Raw genomic sequence first — 14,785 nt, forward strand, 5'->3', positions numbered from 1 at the left:
GCCTGTGCTGATTAAAATGCTACCAAGAAAGCTTAATTGCTGCACTAATTAAGAAGTCTTTAATTTCTTTCCTAGGATATCGTTTGAAGCTTAGCTTGTACCAGTTCAGGGAAGGTATTTTCTTCCCTCCTCCTGCCCTCTGCTGGCCCCTCCCCTTCTTTCCTCTCGTCCCTTCCCCCCCAGACTAGATCAGTGCGTACATACGAAAGAGAACTAATACGGAGAGTGGTCGCAGGTCTCATCATCCATTACTTAACAAAAATCGGCGCGGGATGCAGAGTTCAGTGCAGTATGAAATGCAGTTGTAAGAAGAGCTGTAAGGTTGCAGGAGACAGTAAGAAAATACAAAGTGGCTTTGCAGCTAAAGTCCCTGTAAATACCTGGATGATAACAGGCACTTTAGCCCGATGGTGGGAGCATCCTATTTGGTTAAAAGAGGCAGTGCCAAGGAGGGACACATAAAAAAATACTTTCAAAACCTGTGGGGTTTTTTAAAAGAAGAATAAATCTGTAAAAAGATGGACTTATAGTTGGGAATTGGTAAGTATCATTTGATTTTATGAGTATAAAAACGAATTCTATAGGGATTTATTTTTGACCCTTTTATAACTCAGGGAGACATGGCACTGTATTGCAGCTATTCCGTCCTTATCTATTGACCTATTTTATTTACTGATTTCTCAAGTGGGGAAACTGACTAAATGATTTCACAAAGCTTTCTCTGTAATCAATAGTCATTTTTTAGGTTTATTCATGCTGCATTATAATTCTGGTAAACGACTGCAAAGCAGAAGATTGTAACAAAGATACAAATATTGACAAAGCCAGAAGAAATCATGTCTTTACTTCTTAGAGTTTCACTATAGAAATAGATAGCTATTTTCAAAGAATGAAAATGTGTATTTCACAGATATAAAAGCTAAAATGATTAAAGGTGAGATGTATTTGGATACATCTGTTCAATATCTCAAATATTCCTGAAACCCATGACTGTCCTCTTTTTATGGCATCACTAAGTGAACAGCAACAATTTGGACATAACCAGGCAATGAGAACAGATCTTTGTCATTTTATTCTTTTAATTTTTCCCAAGTACTACTTGAAGCATGCATTGAAATATACAGATGTGTGTCCCACATATAGTCTGAATGCCTTTCAGTGGCAGGACAAGGAGATAACATGCTTAATAGATTCAAAGGGAGATTTACCATTCTGAGCACGACGTCACTCTAATTATGTTTACTCTAATTGAAAGCAAGGTTTTTTGGAATCTGAAATTACTTTCAGATTTTTTTTTAAATAATGCAAGTGGATCAAATGTTGATTCACAAGCATTTCAATCTTTCAAAATGTATTGGAAAATTAAATGAAAAGTAGAGTTTGGTACAAACAATGCCCCAGGGCAAAAAACAACTAACACTAGATTTTCCAGTCCAGCCATAACACAAATCAATTTGAGCACACTTCTATGGCCAGACTGCCAGATTGTTATGACTGCTAATTCACTCAATCAAAGAGTGCATTAGCACACCCGGCACAAATAGCCTTAACAATAGAGTGCATTTCTCAACAATTCCAAGATGTATCACAATAGAGAAGTAAAGAGGAAAATCATTTTTACATCTGCATATTTACTAATGGATGTGTTGCCTGAATAGAAATAAAAATGCCTAAGATAAACTTCAGGCATCGGTTTATTAAAGAGCTATCAAAGTTTGGCAAATCTCGAAAGGTATCTGGGTACCAGAAGTTCACTCACTTTGTTAAACGTTTCTCAGGAGAGAGTCCAAAATTGATGTTTGCACTTCAGTAGTAAATCATTGGAGATGGAGAAATTATGCCAAGTAACTCTCTTAAGCCTTTTTAACTCAGATACATGGCCTCACCAATCAGCTCAGCAGATAAACCTCAACTACTTTACGCACAGACTTGCCCACTTTTACATTTTTCAGCCTCTTCTCTCTCCATTTGTTTCCCCTAACTTCTGACTTTTGGTTGCTCTCACATCTGTAACCCCCCCCCCCCGCTTTTTTTCTAACTCCCTCTCTTTTCTCAGGAGCAAAGAATGGGACCCTTATCTCACTGATGCATTTTCTAATACTGAGCAGAGAGCTTGGTGATGAATTACCCAGGACAGAGGTAGGGAGCTGAAGGTGAACATGGTGTAACTTGAAACACTCCAGTTTTACAATACTAATTTTGACTTTTTAACAAAAAGGTGATTCAAATTGTTTTAAATAATCCCCAATTGTTTTATAGCATGGAAGTACAGGGACTTTGTGTGTGTGTGTGTGTGTGTGTGTGTGTGTGTGTGTGTGTGTGTTTACTGAATGCATGTAATAATTGTGTACTGACATTTGCATTTACACACATTCAATTGCCAAATGGTGCAGTTTGGCCCATAGCTCTTTTCTCCCTAACTTCCCATTATCACCTCTATTTCTCTTAGTTCAAACTGAAGGTCACACAGCACAGAAAATACTTTGCTGCCTATGGAGTATACAATAAGAAACCTCTGAACTCAAATGGGGAAAGAGAGAGAGAGAGAGAGAGAGAGAGAGAGAGAGAGAGAGAGAGAGAGAGAGAGAGAGAGAGAGATATTTCAAGAATAGTTACAAAGGAAAAAATCATGCAGTTATTTTCTGACTCTAAACTGCATCATTTTTGTGACAAGTAGTCACGTCCATGACAATTTATACTTTCCTACTATTCACTTTCAAGTAAGTATTCTTCATTCCATCTGTAAAGTAGTATTAAGGGTTGCTTGGCCAAATATCTGATCAAAATAACAAACAAACAGTGAGATCCTTGAAGAGTTAGAGGTAAGAGGAAGCAGCAAGAAGAATGATGTAAGTTGAGATGAATTCTCTTCATGTTGCAAGTCAGGCCATTGTGAGAGGAATGGCAGACTGGAGTCAGGTCAAAAAGTCAACATGTATTTAAACCCCTAGTTTTCTGGTAAATATTGTACTTTGAGTACACCTTCCATATGTGGCATTTTCTGTATATATATATGCCTTTCTCGGGGCTGGGGAGTTAGCTCAGCGGCATAAGCGCTTGCCTTGCAAGCAGGCAGTCGTGAGTTCGATCCCTGGTACCGATGAAAAGACCAAAAAAAAAAAAAAAAAAAAGCATAGATTATATGCCTTTCTCTTTAAAAATCCAAGATCAGTATTAAAATACACAGAGTTACTGAAGAGATGCATACTGGAGTGAGGTAGAATGAGGACATACAATCTGGTGAAGTCTAAAAATGTTTAATATTAAAGCTAAATTACTGTATAAAATTTTGTAATGCTAGAAGCAACATACTTAACTTGATTATGAAAGTATCTATTGATTCACTGTCTGCTTTGTTGTTGTTTTAACTTAGTATCTTGGTCTTTTCTTTTTTTCTTTGCTTTATTAAATAAAAGAAGAGGTCACTGTCCAACAAATAGTCTATAAAATTGTTTTATTTGAAGTCAGAAATTTGAAGGATTGTTAGAAAAGAAAAAATTGTTTATTTATTGCCTTTGAAAACAAAGAGATTTTTTTAAAAGTTGAAAGAACAACAATTGCTACCTTCTAACCCCAGATCTTGTATGTCAAGTTTCAGCCCAGAGCAAATTTTTACAACAAGTTATAAACCCCTGTAACAGAGAGTTTATTATAATGGAAGTGCTGACACAACCTTAACTATAGCGTTGTAAACGGCTATGCTATAATATCCATTAAGCAGAAAGAAAAATAAGCTGGCTGATCAATAATTTATACAAAGAGTACCAACTGCAGACATAATAACTGTAATGTTTGCAAAGCAATCTCTCTGCTCTCCAGGCTTAACAGTAAACGCAAACTAGCAATGCTGTTAATTTCCAACTCCTACAGATAAGAATACAAACAAATTACTTAAAATTATATTTTGCTCAACATTTAGCATGCCTCGATGGGATAAAATAAAATTTAATTATGATGCAACTCGTGCCGGATGCAAAGCTGTTTTGTTTTCCAGCACATTTTATTATGAAAGGACATTCATTTGGAACATCAATTATGGGAAAATAGTATGTTTCAATGAGTTGACTTGGGTCAGGGAGGCTCTTCTAAGAGTTATTCAGACATGGAAACAGATTGACGCTGTTTAACTTCAAAGAAAGTTACAGGGTTTTACAGAGCCTCAACCTGAAATACAATACTGCATGCTCTGATCCCAGTCAACTGTCAGTAAAAACACACCTTGTCATTAGAGTTCATGGGAAAAAGACATTAGTTTGGAAAAGTGTGGCTACCATAAGTGGCTCCAGGAGTATGAATTTAATGGTTACCCTTACTTGTAAAGAAACATGGTGTATCATTTCTGCCAAATAAACATGCATCTTATAATGTGAATATTATGTTAAATTCTGGAAAATTTTTAAAACTATATTTCAGTAGATGATTGTCACTGATAATCTTTCTTAGAGTGATTACAGGTGTGTTATTTTCACATATTGTTACCTTAGGCTTCTAAAGCAAGAAAAAGATTGTAGAGGAATTCAAGGAAAAAGCACAACTGAAGAACCTCAAATACCTAGGAAGCACACACAGGAGGTTGGACCAGAGTATGCATTTGTGAGGTTTCTATCTCTATTAGTCTTTTTTGTCTGTTTTTTTCTTGGTAGCAGAGTTTCAGGGAGGGAAATGTGGAACCCAGCAGAATGAAGAGACTTTGCTATCAGAGTTGTAAAATGGTGTATTATCCTGTAAGCAATTGCACTTGGAAAGGAACCAGTAATTTATATGAGAAGTGTTTAAGATTGCCTGCTCACCCAGTGATCCATGCCAGGTCAGTTCCAGTAATACAGGAAAACAAAAGGAGGTGCATGTCACTGGGAAAGGGACACCTTACACGCCTCAGGAGCTTGTGAAGGGAAGCACTAAAATGCCATTTTCTCAAATGAACTGATCATTACCATTTAAAATCCTGAGGGCTGTGGGACCGGGGAGGAGAGAAAGGATTTTTCTTTTGATTTAACAGTGCTCTGAACTATTGGTTTCAAGGGGGAGGTGTTTTGTTGTGATTGGCTCAGCCCTATGCCTTGGCAAAGGTTAAATCTTGAAACAAAGGTGTATTTCTAAACAATGAAATGGACACAGTGGCTCCAATAATTCATTTGGCTATTTTAAATTTAGAATTTAACTGTTTTTAAAATTATCAGTAGAAATAGTAATGCAACCCTCTACTAATGATAAGTATACCAGACTCAGAATGTTGTTGTTAGTTGTTTGCTTGAATAGATAGTCCCAGACCCTCCAGTGTTTACAAGAAGATACTGTCATATGTGAAAATACTTCCTGAGATTTCTTCCAGACCTTTGTTATTGCTTAGCATAATCCAAGTACCTGTATAGACTCAAAGGATATCGCCAGTAGGTATTGCCTGCTGCATCCACCTTTCGGCATATATTTTTCCTGAAATTTTAGTTTTAAACCAAAGTTCAGTTCATTTGTATGTGTAGCGTGGCTTCATCATTTAATCTTGCCTATTTGGAAAACTTACATAAAGTGATCATTTTTATATAATTTAGAATATATAATTTCTAACTGGTTCATCTCTCTATCCTAGTATCTTTGCAGATTTATCCAGTAACTTTCACTGTAAACTCTGATGTAAAAGATATTTCCCTTCTGCTTTTACACTTGTTGATGTGCTTTTCTTCAGCAATTTATTTCTTTGTGGTATCTGTTATGATTCTTAGCATTTTCAGTGTGCTCAATAAATGTCACCTGAGTAATTAAAGCTCTTGCTATTTTACACTATCTATTTCCTTTGGTCCTATATCATGTAAACTACTCATTCTTCATATTATGGATAGTTTTATTCAGTCCAAGATATAGAAGAATAACAAAACTTTAGATATGGATATTCATTTATTGTAATATGTTACTAATACAGGAGAGGCAAAACCCAGAGATGCTAATAAATTGTGTCTTGAATAGTTGTAAAAACAGTTTAGCTCCGTAATGAAGGTTTTTACTTGGAATCCATATAGACTGAATCTTCGTTTACTAGTATTTAGAAGAGCATTAGGGACTCTTTGCCCACTGAAAATGTAAGTGAGGGTACTACCTAAAAGTGCTGCAGGAGATTGTGAGGAAAAAGTGATCTGCTTGTGAAATCTTGCCTCCCAAGCATGAGTAAACAAAGGGTGTGCACCACAACTTGGAAAGTTTTTACTTTAACATCACCATCATTTTAATGTACATAATATTCTCTGATATAGGAAACATACTCATTTTTTGTAATAAGTGTACAAAGATTCTGAGGATACAAAGAAAAAAAAACAAAAAACAAAAAAAAACAAACACATGCATCCGGATCTGATTTAACTCTCTATGGAGTCGTTTTACCATAGCATCAGTGAAATTTTGTACTAGAAAAGACTATAAGTCCATCTAATCCTAGCATCACCAATCCTGCATTGCCATTTCCCTGTGTCCATGCCAGACAGCACACATAATTCCCTGATCTTTACCTTTATGCTCTGAGGCAACCTCAGGAACAGCTCCAGAACAGAAATCTAGGCAACCTCTCACTGTGAGTCTGTCAGATTCATCATTACATATCATCCTCCTTCTTGTGAAACAGGAAACTGACCATTAGCATTATGTGAGAGGTGTCTTTAGTGCTTGTTGGAGTCATTCATTCCCCACTCCTCAAAACACACACATAACTGTCCTCAAAAGAGTCCTATGTGGGACAAACATCGAAAAATAGCTTTACTTCATTTCGTATAAGGGAATTGGAACAAGGAAGGATGACATAGTTGGATCTGAACCCAAGGTTCTCTGCCTATTCTTTCACTACATGACAAATGGATTTCTCTGTGCTGAAATAAAGCCTCTGATAAGTTCCCAGAGATGTTTAGATGCATGCATTTTGCATTGCAATTTAAATAATGAGAATGGAGGATGATGAAAAACAAGGCAAAACTTTAGGAAACACTATTTCAGAGCTAAGTCTTGGAATCTTGATAAATATTTTACCACTGTTAATGAAAGTTAAACTGCAAAAAGCCCTAGGACTTCTTAGCTTTTATGACTTCTCCTGGTTTCCCTGGGTTAGGAAATAGCAGCACCCACCAGCAAACATCACCTGTTGAGTACTCTGTAAAATTAGCCATTAAAATAGCATTGATTATGTAAACGTATTACTTTTGTGTAGTTTCTTACCAGCCTCAATCTGTTTTCCATAGGGGACTATCCAGGCTCTTTCTCTGATTTTTTCACCCTGATTTAAAGAGAGATCATTTTATACTTCTTTCCCAGGAGATGATTCAGGATCACTGGCAGCTATTCCTAACAGCAATAGCAGGCCCTCCCGCTGCCCCATTTAAATTGTCTGAACTGCGTGGCTTTTTCATTTATTCTCCCTTTAGATTGAAGCTGCAAAGTAGGCAAGACTTGAATGGCCTAGTGTCTTCAAAGAAGCGCCTTGAGCTCTGGAATGTGACAAAGTAGGAGAAGTCACCTAACACCAGGAAATGTCAACAATGGGGCAGGAATGCCTGGGCAGGTGGATATGGTCTTTCGAGGCATTTTCTGGGACAAGGCAACCAACTCAGCTGGAAAAGAAAATGTGGTTTTCTTTTCCCTCACAGAAACTGATTTAACTGATTTCAGAACACATTGATAATAGCATTAGCATTAATTTAAGTACATGCTTACTAGGAAGTTCTTCATTATGTGTTTATGTAAGTGATTTGATTGACAAATTAATGATAGTTATTACTAAAGAAGAATTAAAGTTTCCAATAGTTTGAATGTTTTTCTCCAACTAGAATGCTTAATGCTTTGATTTTTAAAAATAAGCTCAAACTAACTTTAATAGTTAAGATGCATTTGCATTTATTTGTGGTGTATTTCAAGTTAAAGAAAATAAAAATATTTCTAACTTCTGTCTATAGTAGCAATTGTAGCAGTAGTAGCAACTGAATGTTTAATTATTTCTTAGCCCTGAATATAAAAGGAAATTATAGAATTAATAATCTACATTTAATAGCTTCGTTGTAAATATAGTAGGTATTCGATGGCCCATTCAGCTGTATGACAAATAGTTTTTCAAGTAAATGAGAATAAACTTTTGCCTCATTTTTACTTTAACCTTAATATTCAGAAATACTCATCAATATTTTAGTTTCATTGTACAAAATATTTTTCCTAATACGTCTGACTTGTTGAATTTCCAAAAGATGCCTCCTTGTAAGCATACAAAAAAGTATTTACATATATTGGATTTTTGTACAAGTATGTTAATACTATTAGCCATCATAAAACATTACAAAATCAAATTAAAATTAATGCTTTATTTGAAATCTTCTAGATGTTTTACTTATTTTATGATGAAAAAGCTTTTAAAGAATACTTTATGAAAATGTACCTATAGTTTTACAGTGTAATACTATTACTCAAATTTTGTTTTCATAATTTAGCTACACAAAATGGTTTCAGAGAATTGTTTACACACAACACACAAAAACACACACACTCCATTTTTGGAATTTCCTAAATCACATTTATGTACTTTAGATTTGTATCCCATCACACACTGTACTTTGGTATCCAAAAATTATAGACTTTTTGTTTCCACTTAGGTAATTTTAGTCTAGAAGCACTTACAGCAAAGCTTTATTATGTCAACATTGTACTTTATTATCAGCCTTTGTTTTCTAATACAATGCTTTAAAAATATCCTCTGCTGTATAAAGGACATTGTTGCAGAAAGGCAGCTCAAAACTTGTCCTTCCCTTCCTTTCATTGATCTGTTGCCTCTTAGGCAATAGGAACAGCTGTCTCCAGCTCACCCACAAGCAAGCTGAACATAATAATAAGGCAGTGGTACTGGCATGTATCTATGAATGATTAGACAGAAGGTGCCAGTTTTTTTCCCGCTAAAGATAAAATCACAAAGATACCATATAGGAGAAAACTGGCTAGCAAGAACAAGCGGTTTTCTGCCTTTAAGGTTTACTCATTTCTCTGGTACCCAGTTTCTCTTTCCATTGGGTTTCCAATAAGGTGAAGGTGCCCTCTGTAGGAGACTTCCAGTAAATGCTGTCTCTTATACCTAGGTGACAACAGTCAAATTTCTCCCTCCTCTCCAGTGTACAAATGAATAATCACAGAAATCTATGCAAATACAAGTTTGAATTCTGTAAATTTTAAGTGGTAAAGGGTGGAAAGACTGTAACCATCTATGCAAATCCAGTGCCTTTCCAAAATGAGACACTGAACTCTGAGACAGCTGTCCAGCACATTGGTGTTTGGTATTTACTGAAGTAATGATAGGTAATCAAGTAGATATTACAAATTTAGAGGTGTTGTTAAGAACAAGAGACAGTCTTGGCCTAATTGAGCAAAACATGGATCTAAACAGAAGAACCTACATATAGAGAAACGTATTCGTTGCCTAATAAATACACTTCCCCAAGAGGTCTTCTTATCTTCTCTTCTTATAAAGGTTACCACAATGCAGATTCATTATCAGTCCCATTGGGTAACATATAGCTCAGTAAGAAATTGCTTTTGTTAGCATGCTCATAGAAAGAAATTTGTTATTTCATCAGATCTCTTGGGGCTATTTAAAATTTTGGGAATTCTCTGTAATTTAAAATGGAAGCTGAAGCCAATGCTAGATTAGAATAGACTAGAGACAGTCTCACAAATTAAACCTTTCCATCTGGAAGTTTCTTTATTATTCATTGCAAAAGTACAAGCAGAAATCATGTTTGTTACAAGCAGTTTGATTTCATCAGTGATGATGCAATTACATATATATTATGTTTTAATAATCAGTCATTTCAGTTGCAAAAAATTTAAAATAGTGTTTGTGATTTAATTTTTGTCTTTATATACTTGTATATTAGTTAGATCATTATCCCTGAAGTCATTTACATTTTTTAGACTATGACTTGAGCCATTATGGAATGTGTGTAGGAGTCTAGTCTCACCTGTCTTGCAAGTTAGGGGTGAACAACTGGGCATGGTGGCATAACAGAGGGGAGTACTGGCCACCTTCTGTCTGTTTGCTTGTATTTGTCTGACAACATCCGTTCAAACATCCTTTTCCTTGTGAATCTGTGTCACACAACATAGATACATCTCTCAACCACAACATTTTTTGAAGCAATTACAATATACCAAACACTGTGCAAACCTTTTTACAAATGATCTCATTAAATCTTCATAACACTCGAGAAAGGAAGTTATTTGTACTTCAACACAAAAATGAGAAACTAAAACTCCAGAGGTTAAATCCCTTACCCAGGACCCTAGGGCCCGCTTTCTTTTTCACTGTACATACTCCCTGCTGATTTCACTTTTTTCTCACCCGGCTGTCTTTTGCATTTGCAACTTAGTTGTGCTCCTGTTTTCCTCATACAAATGCCTGGTGAATCCCTCTCCAACACCAACACAGCAATCTGTTGTCCTACTGGATGAATGAGCATTGCTGAAGACTCTCCCACAGCTACACAGATTGAATGCTTAATTACTTAGGACTCCTAAACGCAAGCTTTAAAATGTAAGGTAGCTTTTTTCCAAAAAGAAGTTGAATAAGCTCACATCATCACATTAACAGGATGTCAAGACTCCAGAAAATATCAGAAATGACTGCAACAGTGATTCAAACAGCTGATCATGTCATCTCCTGTGTCTGAAGACACGCCTTCCAGGGCACCTTCCTCAGTTCCTCTGCTTAGGTGCCACACAGCTGGATTCACTGCTCCCGGCAGCTGCCGTGCTCACTCCTCTAACTTCAACACTGGAGACATACTGTTTGCTTCATTCATCCCCCAGGTTAATTACCTGGCCAAGGGTTTTGTTTGGATCATTTGGGCACAGAGTCTACTTCTGGCTGAAGTGATTGGTCCAGGCATAATCAGGTAGTGATTAAAAATGTGCAGGATGTGAAGTCAGAAAGTTGGTGTTCTCAGTCAGGAATACTTGTGACCTGGGACAGGTTTTATGTCTCTGTACCGCAATTTCTTAAACAAAAGGAGATAGTATGAGTGTGTGGTAACCAAGGCATGTAATATCAGCACTATAGGAGGCAGAGGGTGGAGGAACATAGCTAAGGTAATTTATCAGGGCACAGCAAACACACAAATTGAGCTGAGCTCAGTGTGAAGCTTCTGGTTCCACCCTTAGCACTGCACACACACATGTGCACAAACATACACACAAACACTAAGGAGATAATGATGCTATTTTGCTACATTATTATGATCATTAAGTTACTACACAGAACTTAGAATAGTGACTAGTTCTGAATATTTTAATAATCACTTATCATTCAGGCTTAGAATTGGTTCAATTTGAGTTATGTATGGTGAATGAGGTACAGTAATGTAAAGGTAAAATTTGAGGAAAAATTTACCATGAATAGGCTAAAAACATTTTCCAGAAGGAGAATATTTCTCCAGATGAAAGGATGAGGAATGCTAGACATACCACAAAACGAATGATACAACCATGAAAAATATGCGATCTCAGTACTTTCTACCACTGGACAGTTTATTTATTTATTTTTTTTTAATCTCTAATCAGCTCCATCTATCTTTCTCCTCAGTGATGATTCTAAAACATTTTTCAAATACTGGGCCCAGCTCCTTAAATACTAGTTCTGTGCTCACTAACGACAACGCTTCTACTTTAGAAGGGAATTAAAGATCATCAGGTCTTTAGTGATTCTCCACACTTTCTGGAGCTTCATGGCTGATTACCTTTTCCAGCCTTGGCCTTTATCCATTGTCTTAGTTACTTTATGCTCATCGCTGAGACAAAATACCTGATGCCCAAGTTGGGAAAGGAAAGGTTTATTTCTTACAGTTTTTGGAGGTTTCAGTCCACACTCAGTTGGCTCCCAGGCAAGCGGGCATGGCTGGGCCGCCTTTCATGGTGGCTGCAAACAGCAAGCTCGAACCAGCTAAGAGCAAGACACACCTACTTTCTGCCATTACATCACATCCTGGCTCCACCCCTTTGTGGGTGGAGCACTGACACCATCAATCCAAGCACTGGACAATGAACGAATAACAAATGCACAATGCAAACTCATGAGGCCTGGGGGACACAGACATAAACCATGACATCCATCTGTGTTATTTCCAAATCCACAAGGAATTTAAGAAGACTCTTATGAGTCTTGAATGTGGACTGCATATAAGAACCATTTGTTAATTTGATTGGATTTGAATAGTTTTGAAGAGTGTCAAGGCATTTAGGATATGTAGTCTACTTTCTCAGCTAGCTATTACTAAGCAAAAACTATCATCCATAACTTAGTGATCTGAAAAAGTCACTAATTTAGCTCATATTCTTGTGAGGAGGTGGAAATGGTCTTCCAAGCTGGGCCACCTCAGCTAGGCTGTGTTTTTGATAGCTTCATCATTTATTGATTCCAAGATGGACCTGATGTTGGGGTGAAATTTCCCCAGGATGCTGTTTTGCTTGTGAATATTCTCAAGCACACAATATTAGCTGTTGGACATATGCAAAATAATCTTTAAATGCTATGAACTCAATTGTGTCCCTCCTAAATCCATATAGTAAAGCCCTTACCCCTAGTGTGACCACTTTTGGAGATAAGCATCTCAGGATTTAAGGTTAACTGTGGTTAAAGTTGAGGGTTCTCATCTTATATGGTGATTTTGTTAGAAGAACCAGGTGGTTGTTTATTCTCTCTCCCTTTCCTTCTCCCTATTCTGTACCCCCTTTAAGAGTTAAGACAAAGCCATGTGAGAACATAGTGAAATGGAGACCACCTGAACGCCAGGAAAAGTGTCTTCCCAGAATCTTAACTGTCAAGCACTAGTATCTTGGGCTTCCCAAATTCCAGAACTGTGGGAAATAAATTTCCATTGTTTAAGCTAACAAGTTTGTACTGTTTTGTTATGGTGACCTGAGCAGACTACAACACCAAGGCATATACACATGGGAAGACCTAAATTACAACAAGTTAAACACATCTTCAAACTTACTAGGTAGGAAATTTAGAGAATATTTAATGCTGATACTCTTCCTTAATGAAATTGAAAAAGAAGCAACTATCCCTAATTCATTCCTAGAGGCAAGTATTACCCTGATACCAAAACCAGAAAAAGACCCAACCAAAAAGAGAACTATAAGCCAATCTCTCTGATGAACATAGATGCAAACATTCTCAATAAAATACTGGTAAACACAATGTGGCAAATCACAAGTTTATACATCTTGATCAAGTGGGATTCATCCCATGAATACAGGCATGGGTCAACATATGCAAATCAATAAATGCAACAGATATTATCAACAGAGCCAAAGACAAAAGTCACATAATCACCTCAACAGATGCAGATAAAGCTCTAAGAAAGTCCAACACTCATTCATGATAAAAATCTACAGAGAATCAGAACAGATGGTTTTACCTCAATTCAATAAAAGCCATATATGACAGTCTTACAGCAAACATCATACTAAATGGACAAAAACTAAAAACTTTCACTCTAAAATCAAGAACAAGACAAAGATGTACACTATCAGCACTCCTATTCAATGTAGTCCTGGAAACATTAACCAGAGCAATTCGACAAGAAAGAGACATAAAACAAGAATAGAAAAGGAAAAAGTTAAATAATCATTATTTACAAATGATGTAATCATCTACATAGACCTCAAAAACTTAACCAAAAGTCTACTAGATTTAATAAGTAAATTGGCAGTGTAACTAGATACAAAGTCAACACTCAAAAATCAGTAGCATTCATGTATAACAAAGTCACTGAGATAGACATTAGAGAAATAACATTAACAATAACAACCCCAAAGAATGAAATACTTAGGAATAAATCTAACAAAGGAAGTAAAAGTTTTATATATTGAAAACTATAGTTCTCTGAAAAATGAGATTGATGAGAATATATTCCCAGAACTATTATAAAGATTTAATGCAATTCTGATAAAAATAGCATTAGCATACTTCACAGGTAGAAAGAAAGCATCCCTAAAGTTTATCTGGAAACAAATGAGACCTACAATAGCAAAGGGGATTCTGAGCAGCAAAAGCAAGGCAGGAGTCATTACAATCCCTGACCTGAAATTATACTGCAATGCTACTGTGATAAAATCAGCATGGTACTGGCAAAAAACCAGACCTGAGGATCAGTGGAACAGATTGGAAGACACAACTACAAAGGCATTCAGCCACCTCATCTTTGACAAAGAGGCCAAACTTTTTCACTGGAAGAAAGCTAGCCTCTTTAATAAATAGTACCGGAAAAACTAGCTTTCTATATGCCAAAGACATAAACTAGACTCATGTCTATCACCATGCACTAAACTAAAGTCAGAATGGGTCAAAGATCTAAATATTAAAACAAAATATTAAATCTACCAGAAGATAAAGGCGGTGGAAATCTTGAAGATGTAGGGATAGGCAGAGAGTTCATGAACACTCAAACTGCATGGGAAACATTTCAAAGAATCAACAACAGGGATCTCATTTTATTAAAAAGTTTTTGCATATCAGAAGAAATCACTAACAGAGTGAAATAAAAACCCCAAAGATTAGTGTATTTTTTGCCAATGGTCCTTCAGAAAAAATAATTTTTTTGTGTATTTTTAAATTTTTATTCTAAAGAAGGTAAAACAAAACAGAACAAAGCAGATCAGAAGAAAACAATTGTAAGTGACACAGATTTCAAAGCAAAAAAAAAAAAAACAGGAAATCTACAGTGGCTACTATAATATCTCTTGTTTTCTTCTAAATAGTTCAGACAAAATAATG

This window comes from Cavia porcellus, unplaced genomic scaffold (genome assembly GCF_034190915.1).
Source record: "Cavia porcellus strain 051 isolate PalLab524CR breed Dunkin Hartley unplaced genomic scaffold, mCavPor4.1 scaffold_4, whole genome shotgun sequence".
In the NCBI taxonomy this organism is placed as follows: Eukaryota; Metazoa; Chordata; class Mammalia; order Rodentia; family Caviidae; genus Cavia; species Cavia porcellus.